Source organism: Symphodus melops, assembly GCF_947650265.1.
Source record: "Symphodus melops genome assembly, chromosome: 22".
NCBI lineage: Eukaryota > Metazoa > Chordata > Actinopteri > Labriformes > Labridae > Symphodus > Symphodus melops.
The window spans coordinates 18043323-18059982 of record NC_136712.1 but is presented as its reverse complement, the minus strand read 5'-3'; the positions used below and the strand labels follow the sequence as shown (position 1 = coordinate 18059982).

Below are 16660 nucleotides of genomic sequence, written 5' to 3'. Positions count from 1 at the left end.
TGGGACAACCTTTTCTTCACACGTGTCGGATTTTCTTACGTTAGAAAGTTTGCAGGAATGAGAATGTCACAATTTCCTTGAAGAAGAATTTTGGTGAACTCAAATACAATTTAGCACGAAACATTTTCAAGTCTGAGTCGGCTGAAATCTAAACTATGCTTTAGGCAATCCATTGTGACAAGTTTCATCTTGACTCCAGTCTTAATTGAGATGTTGGCTGTAACAGGACTCATGTTTTTAAAAACCCGGCGGAGCAGCCCGTTGGATAATCTTTTTGTATTGTCACCTAAACCTCTTAACGGCCGCTCTGTTTTTCATTAGAAACCATAAGCTGCTTGATGAGGAGAGCTTTGTCCGGCCTGTGACAGACGGATCTCGACAGCTGCTGCGGTTTCACCCGACTCCAAAACAGACGAAAGATGTGATTCACATTTGGACATTTACAGTGAAGGAAGTTACAGATTCTGTGTGTACGTTGATTAGCTGTTCTTCCTCACAGAAGTTTTATGCAGTGTATAAAGAACATAAACTTTTATTTCCTTCACCAAACTTTCTAAAGAAGTGTCTCCCACTCCTCTCTCACTAAGAGCCCGACAGCACCTGAGACACGGCAGCATGAAGTACAGAAGAGATCCTGTTACTCTGACTGTGCTGAGGGTGTGGTTGATTCAAATTTCCACAGACAGCCATGAAGGAACATCTTGCTTCCTGCTAAGACTGAATTGAGATTTTGGGACAGGAGGGAAAAGAATCCTCACCAACCCGTATAAAAACAGCAACTACAGTACTGCTGCATGAAACACTTACTGTTATCCAGGGCTTTAAAGGAGAAACAGCCACACAGACGTGAGCAGCATGAGAGTGCTTGAAGGCTGAAAATCCCCTCAGACATGCTCGACGCTCCCCGAGTGTGTATGTACGGTGGCCGGTACGAGAAACCCCCTCAAGCGATTTAGAGAAACAGGCTGCATGATCAGTAACTTTGCACATTTAAAAATACAAAATGCAGCGAATGAAAGAAAGTGCTGCATGAGCAAACTCTGCAATTACAATGAACAAATAAATAAAAACTGCAACTATCTCTCCGGCAGTCCTGATGGAGATATTCAGGAGTAATTTCAATTTCAAAAAGACCCAAGAAAAGTCCAAAATAGATGCAGCAACAGATCATGCTGCAAAAACTAAAACAAAACTCTGGGTTCTGAATCTCTCACTTTACAGAGAAATCGCCTTGGTCGGCCATCTTGTAATGGTGATGATGAAGTGGTTCATATGCGTTTGTTGTGTTCCTGCTTTTTGCTTCCTAACAGAAATGAAACATCTGCGTCTCCAGCTTTCTGTGGATATTCTATAACTTAATTACACTTCTCGGCATCTCAAATTAGAGACATTTCCCAAACATTTCCCTCATAAAACACTCCAATCCTTCATGATGAAATGCTCTGTTTTCCCCTTGTTTACCTCACACACACACACACACACACACACACACACACACACACACACCACTCCTCTCTATAAAAGCAATCCTTTCTTTCCCGCTCTTTTTTCCTCTCTTAGAAACCAGACGTATGCGTCTTAAACAAAGGCCGCCTCTCAGAAGTTTGAATGTGTTGTGGTTTCCTTCAGAGAGTTCCTCCATGATGAGACGTCGTAAAGCTCGAACTCTGAGAGAACGAGAGCCGTCACAGTGAAAATACCAATACAGACAAACACAAAGCTGCTAAAAAAAATGCTATAAAAGGGAGGCAAATGTGCATTCACATGGCTCTCTTACACATTCACACAGAGACATGCACACCGCAAATCCAAACCACATCCCATCAGGGGGCAAGTAAACAAACAGGAGTGCAGGAGGATGAAGAACGAGTGTGTGAAATTAAGAGTGCGTCTGCTGCTCCTGCTGACAAAAGCATTCACATCAGGCTGCAGGAATTAGCATCAAAGCTTGACCACAAGCTGCTGGACAGCTAAGTTCATCAGAGACCTGGGACAATGTTTATGCAGCCACCTCCCACCGCCATACATCTGTCTCTTCCTCTCATCCCTTTACCTCAAAAGGGAAGCAGGGACGGAGGATTATCAATTCTGCTGAGAGGGAGAGCGTCGGAGTGAAGACTCTCCTGTCAGCAACAGTCCCTCCAGATCGAGCGCCGATGCTGCTAATGCAGCTTAGCGTGCATGCACTACTATTTTGTGAGAATTAAAAGATAAGTGAACTGATATTATTATCTTGTGGGAATAATGTAACTGCCAGGTTGCATTAAACCTTTGCAGAGTAAGATGATGCATCAAGATTACATAATCAAAAGTTCCTTAGAGTCGAGCCTTCAACTAACAGAAAGTTATTGTTAAAAAAAAACAGACTTTCCTTTATCTTTTCAGCCAGTTTTAGTCACAATCATGCATAAAAAGCTTCTTTTTTTCATTTCATTTTAAGATTGCCAATACTTGGGGGGTTTTTTTGTTCTTGGAAATCAAAACCAAACAGCGACATACGGGGTTAAAAATGCTGAAGTACAAAAAAAAAGAAAACTGCAGTTCCTGGAGTGTCCACACGAAAGACCAGTAAGTCCCATACACATCCCATGACAACATGTCCATTTTAATACAGACATGTCTACAGCCTGGTACAAAAAAAAAATGGTGTGAACAGCTACTAATTTAACTTATCGGCACACAATGTACAGGTGATTTTTTTTTAAATAACTCATCTATTTAAATGGATTTAGATGGCAGCACTGCAGCTTTATGTCAGGAGGTGAAGGCCCACCTCTGCACCAGCTCTCTGTTAGGTTGACTGAAGACTGATGGGCTTCAAACGTCTGCTTCAGAAACTGTTGGATGACATACATCTTTTATAGTTTATAGTTATAGAAACAGGTGCAGGGAAACTTAGTGGATGATTCTGGGGAAACAATCAAGTTTCAGACACCGTCCTTCACTCTTGTGGAAAGCCAGTTAAAAGTGAGAGGAGACGGGAGAAATCTATTGTACCTATTGGACGGTGGAGTACCCGGCGGATAAATTCAATTTGGGTAAATTTGTTTCTAAAAGAGTCTGCTGCCTCTGCATGCCGCAGGTCCTGGTGGGAAATGATTCCAATAAAAACAAATCTTCAAGGCTAGACGCCATCTATGAAGGTCAAACTGTATTTGCTTTTGATTTGCAAAGTTTGTTTTATCCTGCATGGAGGGTTTCGAAAGAGCAGCGTTTACAACAGCACGACAATTCAGCTCCAAATACAGACTGACAAGGAAGTAAACAAAAAAAGCCTGTAAACTCCTACTCTGTGCAAACCCTCTCTTCTGTCTGCAAACACTCCGCAAAGCCTCCATAAATGCAGATGGAAATGGATCAAATAACCAAAATAGAAAGAGTTCATAATCAAATTGGAGTTTGGCTCATAGCCAAAAAGTCTCATCCAATTTAAAATGTATCAAACACCAGCCGTGTGTTTCTCCGCAGTTTAAACAGAGGCTCAACAGGATGAAAAGGAAGAGCTGAGCGAGAGAGAGAGAGAGAGAGAGAGAGAGAGAGAGAGAGAGAGAGAGAGAGAGAGAGAGAGAGAGAGAGCTGAGTGAGCTGCTGGAAGAGAGAGAGAGAGAGAGAGAGAGAGAGAGAGAGAGAGAGAGAGAGAGAGAGAGAGAGAGAGAGCTGAGTGAGCTGCTGGAAGAGAGAGAGAGAGAGAGAGAGAGAGAGAGAGATGAGCGAGCTGCTGGAAGAGAGAGAGAGAGAGAGAGAGAGAGAGGGGGGGGGGGGTTGGTTAGCAGTCTGGACATCTGAAGACAAATCTTGGTAGGATGTCCCGCTCAAGGTAAGGTAGCCGAGGATTTTAAAAATGTGCTTATAAGACAGTCTCAGTAACACCTGCACGCAGCAGGGTTTTTAATAAACAAACAGTCCGAGGAGTTTCTTCCACATTCTTGCTTAACAGTCTGTTTCCGCTTTCTTGTGCAGCAGCAGGTGAATATGCAAATTCTGGCAAAGACCTTCAAAGTTATTCAGCACTTATTCTGAGAGGCCGCACTAGCTGGAAGGTGTTTCTTCTAAAGAGGGCCGACTGTGTGTGAGCTCACAAATAACGCTGAGTCACTTTCTGTCTGTTTAGCTTCATGTGCAAATTCAGTTTAAACTCCAGAAAATGTTCAAGAAAGAAAACAAATTTAACTTTAAAGAATCCTGTCCAAACTGCCTTCAAATGTTTAGTTGACTGATTAAATATTTATATTAATATTCATGTGTTATCTTTGATTCACATCACTTGTTTTACAATTTTATGGTTTGTCAACAGAGTCTTTCCTTATCCTTGTGAATGTAGCCGTTTCAAATAATGTTGCTACGGCAACACCTCCAATGGATTATGTCAGCTTGACTAATATGATGTTGAGCTGCTGTTTTATTTTTTACAGTTTATTTAAAAAAAGAACTAAAACTACAAAAAAATTATGAGGGGGCTTAACCGAGGCTAGACAGATTTGTGACGGGTCTATAGCGCCCCCTAGACCCGGCGTGGCGCCCGGTTGTATGGCCGATGGCTGGGCAGCATCCGCCTGATTAGCTAAGAATGTTCGGCCTGTGCGCTAAACGTCGTGGGTGTTGTGACGGGAGACTGATTATTGCTTCCCCGTTTGTCTTTGTAACAGAGTTTGTGTCGCATTATTGTTGCGTGTTCTTTGTCACCTGACACGCAGGACGACGCGTTGGCGCAGAGTGAGCCGCTGCAGGTTAACGACAGATCGCGGCGTAAAAGCAAAGCAGCAACAGGTGAGGTCTGTCTGCCTTCCTGTAGTGCCGCTTTGGCAGCCGCAAACATTAAAGCCACGGGTCGTTTCTGGTGCCCCCCTGTGGACACAGCGCTGCGTCTTATCTCGATGCTAATCATCCTCTGCTCATGCATGAAATAATCCAGCTTCTTTAAACAGTGCAACGTAAAAATCATTCTGAATATTTGCCTTGGAAACTGTAAAAAGTCTCTGCAGCGTGCTTTAAATCACCGACCCCCCAGCATTCAAATTAACTTCATAGAAATGATCCATCTTGTTTCTGATGGTCTCGTATATGTTTGTAGCCTGTAAAGAGTCATCAGTATTCATTCCTGTCTGTTTCTTATCCAAATAAAAACTCCTCACATGACCTCAGAGAAGCAAATATTTGCTAAATGTGACTTTCTGAACCGCTCGTTTGTCTGCAGATTCACATATACAAGAATCCACTTCAAGAGAGTTCGGAAACTTCTCGCAAATTTGAAAGCAAACGCATCGTAAACAAGACATCTTGTTTCCCAACTCACCTTCAAGTTAAGTTAGAAAAAAGGAACGAATGTCTGTGATGCACAAAATGCAATGCCCATGGTTCAAATCTCACCTTTTACCTCCAACCATCTTCTTTATCTGAGCTTTCTGACCGCGCTCAAACATCAAAGAAGCAATTTTTGAAGAAGCCAGCCTCCTGTCTCTGCATGAGCGCCGACTCACTGATCCGCTCACTTCATGACTACTGGACCGCTTGGCGCTCAGAGTTCAGCCTGGCAGCCCTCCTGCACTCGTTAGCCTCTCTTCTCTGAATCCCAATCGCTGCGAGAAGCTGAGCCTCTCCGCTATGACAGAGCCAAAACATCAGCAACAACGCCACCTTTAAGGGCTGCTGACTGAGACCACTGACATCATAGAGACACGCATGCTGGATGAGGAAACACACACACACACACACTCATACTCAGAAACATCAACAACAAATTCCCTCGCTTCTCATTCAAAAGCAAACAAACACACATTAAATGCCTCCCCCCTCATCTTGCCCACCCTCCTTCCTCTTCTTCTCTGTCAGCAGGCAGCATCAATCAGCAGAAGTCCCGTCTCTGTGGTGATGTTATCCTCCCGGACGCCACATTAAGTATCTCCCTCCTCTTCTTCTCCTCTCTTCCTCTCCACCTTCTCTGCAGATCTCTCCACTCAGCAGCACAGAACCCAGAGCAGCCGGCTCGCACCCCGGAGCGGATAAACTGCCTTCAACAGTCCTGATCACAATGCAGTGACTACAGCTACGCAGGTGTTATTGGCAGAGGCTGCAGTGGAGCAGCTCGTCCTCTGGGGGGAGCCGGGTAGAAGGAGAAAGATGAGACGCAGGAGTGAGAGGAGATGGGACAGAGAGGGAAGTCAAACTGTATTTAACCGTCCACTTTCATTGAATGGCTGTTAATGCACGGGCTCTTTAATCAGGGCATCATTCCAACACTGTCGAATAAATTAAGCTCTTAATCATATGCGTATATACAATCACTCGGAGGACGTTTAGCTGTGTAATGCTGTTTGAAAGAGACTGGCAGGCAGAGATGTCTCCTCTGTGCCGAGGCCGGCTCTTGGCACGGGTGCTGCTCCCGCATGCCCCCTAAATGTAATTAAACACAACATAAAGCTGCATTAACCAAACGGACGACGAGCCAATAGGATCAGAGTGATGGAGCTTCCCTCGACCGCTCTCTGTCTCTGGGTCAAGACAAACCAGGAGTGATGGAGGGGATGAGAACAGGATGAGATGTCAGCACGAGTGTCAATATGAGTTTGTGGAGCAGACAGCCCAACAGAAACATCGGACTGCAAGAGCTACGACTGCAACGAGACGCACTGAAGGAACATGTCAAGAGTGCAGGATGAAGGTGGAGCAAAAGTGAAATGTGAAACTTGGTCTCTTTAGGTGTCAGAAAAAATGGATGTGGAAAGTGGTCTACAAAGTAATGGGTACTGTCATCATGGTCAGATCTACTCTGGTCTTGAATATGTCACACATTTCGTTATATGCACAGTTTTCCATTCACAAACTAAAATGTTCAAAGTCAAACCCAAAATGTTCCCACTTTCACTGAGAACTGAAGTCCCTTTTGAAATCCTTTATTTTGATAAACAACAAAAAAATGCTTCAAATCTTTGAACTATCATAAAAGTCTTTTTCCAGAGGACTCCAGTTTAGTACTAAATGACTTAATCTTAATCTGTCTCCACACAATGTTCATGCACTTTTATTTTAATTGTTTTGTTCTGTGCTTTAATTTCTATTTAAATGTGTCTGTAAATTGGTGTTTTGTGTTAAGTGCAGACGTACAATCTCTTCTCTAAATAAAGCTAATAAAAAAAAGGGGAGACAGATGCTGGTGTGATGGTTAAATCTATCGTCATTGTTTTGTTAGAGAATAACAGAGAAACTTTAGTGAGATGCCTGTAGGAAAAAAAGAACAGTCTGTAGGTGGTGTTTGTGAAGCGGCGAGGGGCTTAACTACTAAAATGAATTCATGTGATGAAATGTGTCAGAGCAGCGACACAGTGACAGCTGAGCGTTAAGGACTTTTCTCCAAGTAAAGCTGGACGGCAACAATTGTTTTTCTGCACAAGAAAAGGTGTGATTCAATTTTCCTTCGGTCAAAAAAAAAAAAAAAAAAATCATAATCCTGGAGACATCAAACTTTCAACATCTGTTGTTTTGAGTTTTACAGACACTGGTGAAGGATATCAGACGCACACAACTGTCAAGCACATCGCTGAAGCACCTGCAAGCCATTTCAACTGCAATTTTTCTTCCATTTCCTGGCAGGAGTCTGACTCATCTTCATCCCCTTCTGAACAATCATTATCTTGTCCTGCCAGCTGAATGAAGAGGCCCTCCTTCAGACCCACCTAATCCAGAGGTAACTGCAGCAGGCAGCTTTCCAACATGGCGCCACTCCAATACAGCAAAAACACCCAAGTGGGAAGTTTACACAGACAATAAACAAATCATAACTCAAAGTTTCCTCGTGGCCTGGCGCTTGTGAGCAAAGGGATCAAAATAATAACCTTATTTATGGGACAATTTTCTCCACAAATGGACTGCAAATCTTACGGGTGTTGAGGAGATGAGCAGGGACCACCTTTGTTGCCGTGCCAACAGTCAAAGCGTTAAGGGATTCGGGGGGTTAAAGGAGATCTGTCCAGATGTGTTTTACAACAGGGATGACGCAGCTTTACGCTCACAGTGATAAAAAAAACTCTAATCAAACGGAACGACGGATGTTAAACAGAAGAAACTCAATTTGAATAATCAATTTATGCACAGCAGACTAAAAAGAAAAAAACACGTCAGTCTACTTTTAATTCTGCCGAAACAGAGCTGCTTTGACTCCTGAGCCAAAGTCTTACTCAACTTTTCCTGAAAGCAGACTGAGCGTGCATCACTGTTTGTGTTTTTCCGAGGAAAACTGATTAAGCATGTATGATGCGTTCAAGGTCGTGCTGCATATTCAGCCAGCTGCATACATTTAAATCATTAATACACCATTGAGCGGCTCAATCCGAGGAGTCGGAAAGTCAGGTACCCGGCTCATGAGGAGCTCAGGCTGTTTGTACATCAACATGAAGTAATGTGCTGTTATTTATGCGAGTCAAGCTGAACCCGTGACTCTTAGAGCGCCTGGTGCCGTCTGCAACGTGAACACGGTGATGCAGAGGAAAGCAGATAAACTATTTAAAGTGGTGATAGAGGACCTTTAAGGGGTCAAATAATCCAGGTTTTTTGGGGGGAGGATTTATTATTCTGTTGCCAAACTTCTTATATGTTAACTATGTTTGGTTTTGTTTTTTAAAGGAGGAACAATCATTCAAATAAAACTTATAAAACATGCTGACACAGGCTTCAAAGTTTAAATGAAACATCTGCTGAAGATCTCCAAATAAGATACCTTTTTTTTAGGTAACAATGGAGTCTGTTATACAGGCAGCATTTGTAGACATTTCAATGGGGGCCTCAACACGATGGCCCTATAGGTTCAAATCTGACCTGGGCCCTGTGCTGCATGTTGCCCCCCTCTGTCTCTCTGCTCTCAGCGACTCCTGTCTCAGTTCAGCTGTGCTGTCTAATGAAGGCAAAAAGACGCAAAACACACACTCGCACGTGTCGTCAGTTCGAGCTGAAAGCTTGTTGTTCAGCGGGACGGGGAGGCCAGAGAGAGAAGAAGAGAGGGTGGGAGATAAAGTATATTCAGGGGAAGACACGACAATGTCACAGAGAGTGTTTACAGAAAGCAGCAGGCAGAAACAGGAAAGATCGATGTGTCTTTATGGTAGCACAAAGAGACACTAAAACGTGTTAATACTTTAATATATCATCCATCATTCTGTTTTAAAAGCTGAACACAAAGGGGCTGTATCAGTGCATCCATTTCCTGCTGACCTCAAAGCTGCAGCTAAAGAATAAATTAAGCAGCAACGCTGGAGGAGAAATACTCCCAACGTCCCACGACCTCTTCACTTCTGAGACTCGTTCATGTTCTTATCATGTCAAAGCATCGTCACTCTGCGCATCCTCCAAACTCCAACACCTTCCTCTCTCAGCTCCCCGAAAAACCAGAAGAACAGAGGAGGACCAGCTTTACAACAGCCCTGAATCCAGCAGGTGGCTTAGTGTGCACGGCTGTAAACAGCAGACGTGAAGTCGTGAAAACTGTTCAATTATTGGACATAGTTGGAGATGTTGCTGTGCTCAACGTCGACTCTGCAGCCCCCCCCCCCCCCCCCCCCCCCCCATTTTCACCTGATTATTCAATAAAACCAAGTTGATCCTGGACTAGCATGAAACTAAAGATCAAAACGTGTGTATATGGAAGAATGAAGGTATTTGACAGGACCACTACATCCACGAATGCTCCTGACATAAAGACACTTCATATCTATTTTATCATGTGAATGAGTTTATACGAGCCGAGTTGTCCGACGTCACAAGTTTTTTTGAATCATTTCATTTGATCACTGTTACTTAACGTCCTCCGCTCCACAGCATGTTTTATTACCGAGATAAAAAAACACATGAAACCCCATAAATACACTCATCCAGAGCCGTGTGTTCAAGCAATCATCTCTGCCTTTTAAGTACAGACTGCGACAGATGTTGAAGCAGTCACAGTCACACACACACACACACACACACACACACACACGCACACACACCCTTAACTGCATCCTCAGAGCAAGCTTTATGAGACTTTTGCTAAGTCAGACACACACGCGGTATCTCACCTTACCATGATTACCGCAGCATGTGAGGCAGCGTCTGGATCGCTGGCTCTGTGGCCTGAGAGCCAGACGCTGCCACCATGACACCCGGGGAGAGAAGCACGCATATTTACACGCTGACAGCCGCACACAACGTCACAAACATTTTTAGCTCTCCAGTAGAGCGCCGCTAATGCATTCGATGCCTCTCCTCTCCTCCTGTTATTATATATCAGTGGAGCCAGGTGAGCGCTGGCAAGATGAGATAGTGCATGAAAAGAAAAACCACATGTAGCTCCAGCAGCCAGCAGATATCTGTTTGACATTCAGACTCTCAGAGGAGCCTGCGGGGAGCGTCCTGCCAATTAGCTGCTTAGCCACTAGCTTGCAGGATGAGCTCCCTCCACAGGGTACGATCACTGCAGCACAGACCCTGCATCCCCTCACTGTCGTGGTTAGCAGCCATAATTGAAGGACTAAGTTGAAAAAAAACAAAAAAAACCCTCTCCTGCTCGGTGGCGGCGGCGGATCACGGCCTTAACAAGTGCCCGGAGGCTTCCGGCTGACACACATCTATTCTGGGAGGCTGCAGGGATATGTAATCATTTCCTCAGACTTCTGTAGGCCCCGCCCACTCCAAACACACACAAACAAATCAGGAGAAGTAAACCGTGTCATTAGCTATCTCTGCAGTGAGGAGCCAGAAATAGACGCTTCCAGAGGCACATAAACAGGTTCTTATCGTTTCCCCAGAGGGTTCACATTATTCTCCAAACGTACTGCAACAAAACGCGAACCAGCAGGGGATGATCTGTGTTTGCGTGACTCACCACTGGCCTGTAAGGATTAGTCACACTTCCTCGGAGCGTCTGACATGCTTACTGTTCATTAACTCAAGATGAGTCAGCTGCTGAGTTGCGCTAGTTGTGGTTGGTTGAGATTACAGATCCAATTTGGCCTGATTTGGAGGCACTTTCACTCACAGAAGCTGTTTCCACTTCAAGCGGCGGCGGCTGCCTTTCGCGCCAACGATGACGAGCAAACTGAATCTAAACAACGTGGGAAACACAGAAATAATGATGCAAGGGCGTTTGTAATCAGGCCTGTGCAGATGGGAGGTCAAAAGGTGGGAGATTTGTAGATTAACAGACACATTTACAGCGGGGAGTTTATGGTAAACACAACGTTTTAAACAAAACAATCAGCGCTCTGCAAACTGCTAATATGTTGATCAGGTATCGGCCCCTTTGGACGTATCTGCTCGCTGTTTTTTTGTGTAAAAAGCCCATTTATATGCAGCACACAACAAACGTCTGTTTGCTTTCAATCGAGACTGCCATCTGCTTGTTTGAGAAACAAATTAATGTAGATCGCTAGATTAATGGGTTTTTGATTGGGTCCCGGCCAGACCGCCAGGAGCCGGGGCTGCTTTTGTATTCACACGCCTCTCAGAGGACGAGGACGGGGCGAAGACACTACGCCCAGCCACTTAGCAAGGCGGCCAGACTGCTGAAGATCAGATTTTTCTGGTCACTACTGACTCGTAGTGTTTTGCTTGAGTAATAAGACATGATGGAGCTTCAGTAGGAGAGCGTGTCATTCGTTTAAAGAGGATGGATTCACTTTAGACAGAAGCTGATTAAGACAGAACATTGTGTCTTTTTCAAACGTTGATATTATGCTTCAGTATTATATCACGTCATGGCCTTCAGCTTTGTTGTCAGAAACAGAGTTGCTAAGTGAGGACGGGTCAGATCAGGTCTGAGAACCCGACTCCTGCTGCTAACCCCACCCATCTCCTACAACGATCACCTCTCAAACAATACGAACTCCATCCTCTCATTCTTACTATCGACCTGCTAAAAAGCCTTAAAAATGCTTCCTTCCTTTACCCTCTTCTTTCCTTTCTACTTTCTTGGTCTGTTTTTTTGCCCCACTGTCTTCTCTGTCCTCCGTCTCTGTGTGTTGTATGTGTTGCACTTGTAATGTTTTCACCTTTTTCACAATAAAAAGTGCAACAATGCAGATTTATTTCAAACAAAGTTTAACAGGTAAGATGATCAGTCACATAAATAAAAAAAACTAGTTCATGTTAATTATGCGTTATGTCTTATGATGCTGCTTTTATCAAATACTTGATAAAAGTAGTAAAAATACTACTATGGTCTGGTCTTAGTCTCACCCTGCCCTGGTCTTGGTTTCCACTTGGCCTCTATCCCTAAGTGGTCTTGTCTCGGCCTCAGAGCGCTCTGGTCATGGGTATGTCTTGGTCTTTACTTGTTTTAAAAAGTGATGATGTACTAAATATGCAAAGAGTCCCTTTGACGGCACAGTTTATCCACAGACTTGGTTTTTATTTCCCTCCTTATCTGCTCTCAGTTATTGGAAATGTGTAGTTTTGTATTTTAAAGATAATTCAATAACTGAGAAGGTAGCGATGCACGGCCGGTTCATTCTACGAGTCATTTGACAGGTCGGAGGTCACAGATCCTTTTAAATCAACTCCAGCTCGAAGAGAAAAACCATCACTACTTGTTGATCCTCTCTGAGGGGGGAAAATGTTTTGCACACAGTGACCAGCAGAGGGCTCCACCACACTGATCCTCAGCCTCTTCACCCAGAAGCAGATACAACAGAGTTTATCTTCTGCGGGGCTTCTGGCTGCTGAAAGACATGTTTGGGGTCCGTATGAATGAAATTAATGAGTCAGTCAAGGATCATCTGTCAGTCTCTGCAGGAGAGTGAAAACCAGAGCGAGCCACCACTTCAAACACAGGGTGGCTCTTTGGTTCGTAATGAGGCATATTTCCTCGCATTCTCTAAAGCCATAACATATAAACCAAATCCCCTTCGTCCAGATACTAAAAGAACAGATGCAGCCAGAATGCACAAAACGCACCTAAAAAACAGCTTTAAAATTCCCTCTGACGATATGATACAAGACGACGCTCTTTATTTTTCTTGGACTCTTAAGAGCAGGTTAGAAAAATCTTTTTTTTTTTTTTATTTATTAAATCCAAAAGATCCCCCAAAATCACTTGTTTCCTGAAACTAGAGAAATGGTGATTTGGCTTCTCGTGATCTAAAGCAGGAGAAGAAAATGAGACAAAGCAGAACGGGACATCTTCAAAATGCACATTAAAGCCTCCTTTTCGGGTTTACTCATCTGTTGTAAATATTTAGGCTGTAAAAAGAGAAGTCGTCATGTGTGACATATTACACAGTAAAGAAAGTCTATGCTGTGTAAATGTGTCCTGACAGTCTACAGTGAGGGAGAAGCTCGAGTCCTGCTGGCTGTGTTGTTGTCGAAGCTAACTAAAGCTAACAGCATCATGCTAACACAACAATGCAGGCCACAGGTGAGTGCAGCTCAAGCAAAGGACAACTTTTGTCCAACGCTTGTGCAGACCTCCTGGGGAGTGGACAGAGTTTGGAGTTGTGTTGTTGAGGAGAGCGGAGGCTTCGGTCATGACGGAGGCGTCGCAGCGTCATGCTGGAGCTCAAGGGCGACATCTACTGGACCAATCATCCCTCCTTTAATATTGAGCTGTGTGAAGACAGATTTTGAGCCATGCAAGGGCCTAAAAGCTTAAAGTCTTTATTTTTACCATCCTTTATGACCTGCAGCTCACACGTAGTTTTCATTTAACTTCATTTCTTTATTTATTACCAAACCCTCTAAAGTTCAAAGGAAATATGAACAGTTACATCCTGAGGCAGTGAGAGGTCAGACAACTTCGCTGTGAAGCAGCAACATGTGGCATTCATTGCAAGCAACATTAGTTTTCAGAATGATCTTCTACACTTAAACTGTATTATGAGCATGCTTTAGATTTCACATGGTGGACTGGAACCAGTTTGATTTTGCAGGAATAATTTGCATGTTATTCTAAGTTTATGCCCACACCTGGTACATTTATGACCTCAGACACACAACGTAACTTTAAGACATTTTATTTTTAACTTCTCCCGCCTGCCTCTCTTCACAGAGTTGGTGAATAAGATTAATTTGATTCATGGTTTTATTGAATTAAAGTCTGGCTCATCACAGCGCTTTCTTCCCCACTGTGCCTGAGAGTCATCTGAAACTGTCTGCACACAATTAACTCCCACGACCTCAGTGACCTCCTTGCACACATCTGCAGTCATTAATTAATGTTTGTGTGAGTACACGGCATAGTTAAGAGGTGCGTGTGTGTGTGCGAGCGTGTTGTTGTGTACGAGTGGAACAGTGGGAGATTGGGGTCGTAACCTGCAGAGGTTATGATGTCTAATGGAGCTGTCTGCAGGGACTTTGCTTGCCAAAAGTCTCCTCCTCTGTCAGCACAAAGACTCATTTTTAATGCTTCAGAGCAGACATACACTTTGTCACTTCACAGTCCTTTCTAACTTGGAATGGTGACGTTTTTATCCTTATAATAAAGCTAGAATCCAACAACAAACCATCCTGTCCTAAGTACAACATATTCACAAAAAGATGCACAGATTCATGGGCCTGACGCCGGACTCCCACACAAACCCATTTCACAACCTAACCTGCCATCAGCCAGTAAATAAACTCTTACACAGCCAGAGGTTAGGTTGCAGTACCAGTTCAGCTCTGGTTCCAGCAGAGGGACCTGCACACCACAAACATCCTTCTCCATCCTTAATTAACTCATTAAAGTCGAAGTGCTGTTAGTCCCTCGGGTGGGAGCTCAGTCAAACACTCATCTTCGTCACCGTGCATGACACAAGCAGAACTAGCTGCTCTAATGAGCCATTTACTAGAGTTTAAGCAGGATATGTTCTTAATCCGTATCTTCATTGCATCTTGGTTGCATATAGGCTGTTATGTGTTGAATGTATAGAAATGGTTTGACTTCACTGATTTCATCACCTCTCTCATTTCCCCCCGCTAACCACTTCCAGCTTATCACACGCAGGAAGTCCAGACGTTGACTTTCAGCTATGTATTCCACTTCCTGCTGTTGAAATCAGGTGATACGGTTTGAAGAGGGGAGATGAAAATGCTGGAAACCAAGGGTTAATAGTGTGATTGTTTGTGTTTAAACTCAATGGCGGTGAAATTAGCGTGATCAACTGCCGTGCCACACATCCGCTCAGCCCAGCGTGTTGCAGAAATGTAAGTACGTGGGCGGAGAAAGTTCGAGAAGACACATCTTGTGGTTTGTTCACACATGCTGCTCTTCATGAACATGTTTGGGAAGATCTCAGAGGTTTTCGTGCACGTGTGAATATGGCGTTAGGCAGCCGTGTTGGGACTAGAGCTGAGTGCATATCTGTTCATTTTGGTGAAACCAGAAACAGACATTTCTGCAAGACTCCTTATGTGACTAATCATAACCCCCGAACAAGAATACCACCCAAAATTAAAAGGACATCTGTTCACCCCAGACTCAACCTCCCTTTCCAGACAGAGTTCCAGTAACAGTGCTTCTTATGCAACCGGCCATCAAAGAGTTACACAGACAAACATGGGTTAAATAACACTGCGGTTAGTTTGGCTGCTTGTATTCATCAGCTGTGACATTTACTGTAAATGTAGAGCTGATGTTGTACACATGTGGGGCCGGGGGTCTGTGACTGGGCCCTGATTCACAGGTGAGCAGCTGCTGAGTCACAGAATCCACAGTGTGTGTTTTCCCTCTCTGGATGTGTTTTCTCCTTTCAGCCGCTAACAGGCTGCGTGAGTCGCTCATTCTTTCGTTCGGAGTCACTTTCTCGGTTTTTCTCCTCCTGTCATTCTTTTCCTTTCTGTTGATTGATTGCGCCTTCATGTACATGTTGATTAGTTTTTGTGTTTTGATGACAAAGAGATTTTCTACTGCGGCCATCAATCATGTGCTACTTCTGTTTCTGCTAATATGACTGCCGCTATTGCTTCTGCTGCTACAAGGGCTGCAACTATTTATCCAAGTGATCAATCTATTTTTCACTCCATCAATTAATCTTCGAGTCTATAAACTGCGAGAACACAGAGTCACCCTGCAGCTTCTTTTTTTCCTCTTTTGTTTTCGTAACAGGCTGTAACATGCAGCTGTTACAACACAGGTTAGAGTTCACTCGGACTGCGCTCTGTCAGGATTTCCTTCTTTTGCCTTTTCTAAAGAAGTGACATGAATAGCTGCTTCGGCCGACAGGGAAACAGGCCGGCCTTGACAGATGCGTGCAGACTGGACACGGCCAGAACCACACTTTTACCAACACTGTGTTTCCTGATGATGCTCCAGGAGAGGCTCCCTCTCTGCATGTCAGTCTCTTACACACATGGCCTTGCACACACAGCTACAAAAACAAAGCCCAAAGACAGGAGAGAGTGTGTGTGTATTTGTGTAGATATGTGTGTGTGTGTGTATGTGTATGTGTGTGTGTTCAAGGGGAGAAAATAAGGCAATAGGTAACGAAAGGAAATGACGAACGTGTGCCCAAACGTATACTGTCTTATCCATTGTCCGTGCAAGACAGGACTGACATTAATGTAAATGTGACAGAGGTGAAAACGTGTAATGATAAATGTCAGAGCTAGCAAGGCGGAACAGCGCTGTGTGTGTGTGTGTGTGTGTGTGTGTGTGTGTGTGAGAGACACTCCAGCAGTCATTCTCGTGCTTCTCCACTGAATCACAACTTAGCGAGCAAAG

General features: G+C 44.0%; 1 protein-coding gene across 10 annotated transcripts in view; it reads right to left on the bottom strand.

The window, feature by feature from the left end:
* nav3 (neuron navigator 3) overlaps nucleotides 1–16660 on the bottom strand; it is a 391548-nt gene that overhangs the window by 132523 nt on the left and 242365 nt on the right. Inside the window, exon 1 of one of the 10 annotated variants that reach the window (XM_079334645.1) lies at nucleotides 5805–6033. The exons of the other annotated variants lie outside the window; for them this stretch is intronic. The gene's annotated coding sequence lies outside the window, so the exon portion shown is untranslated. Of the gene's footprint in view, nucleotides 1–5804; nucleotides 6034–16660 lie in introns of those variants that run through there. 10 annotated transcript variants of the gene reach the window in all.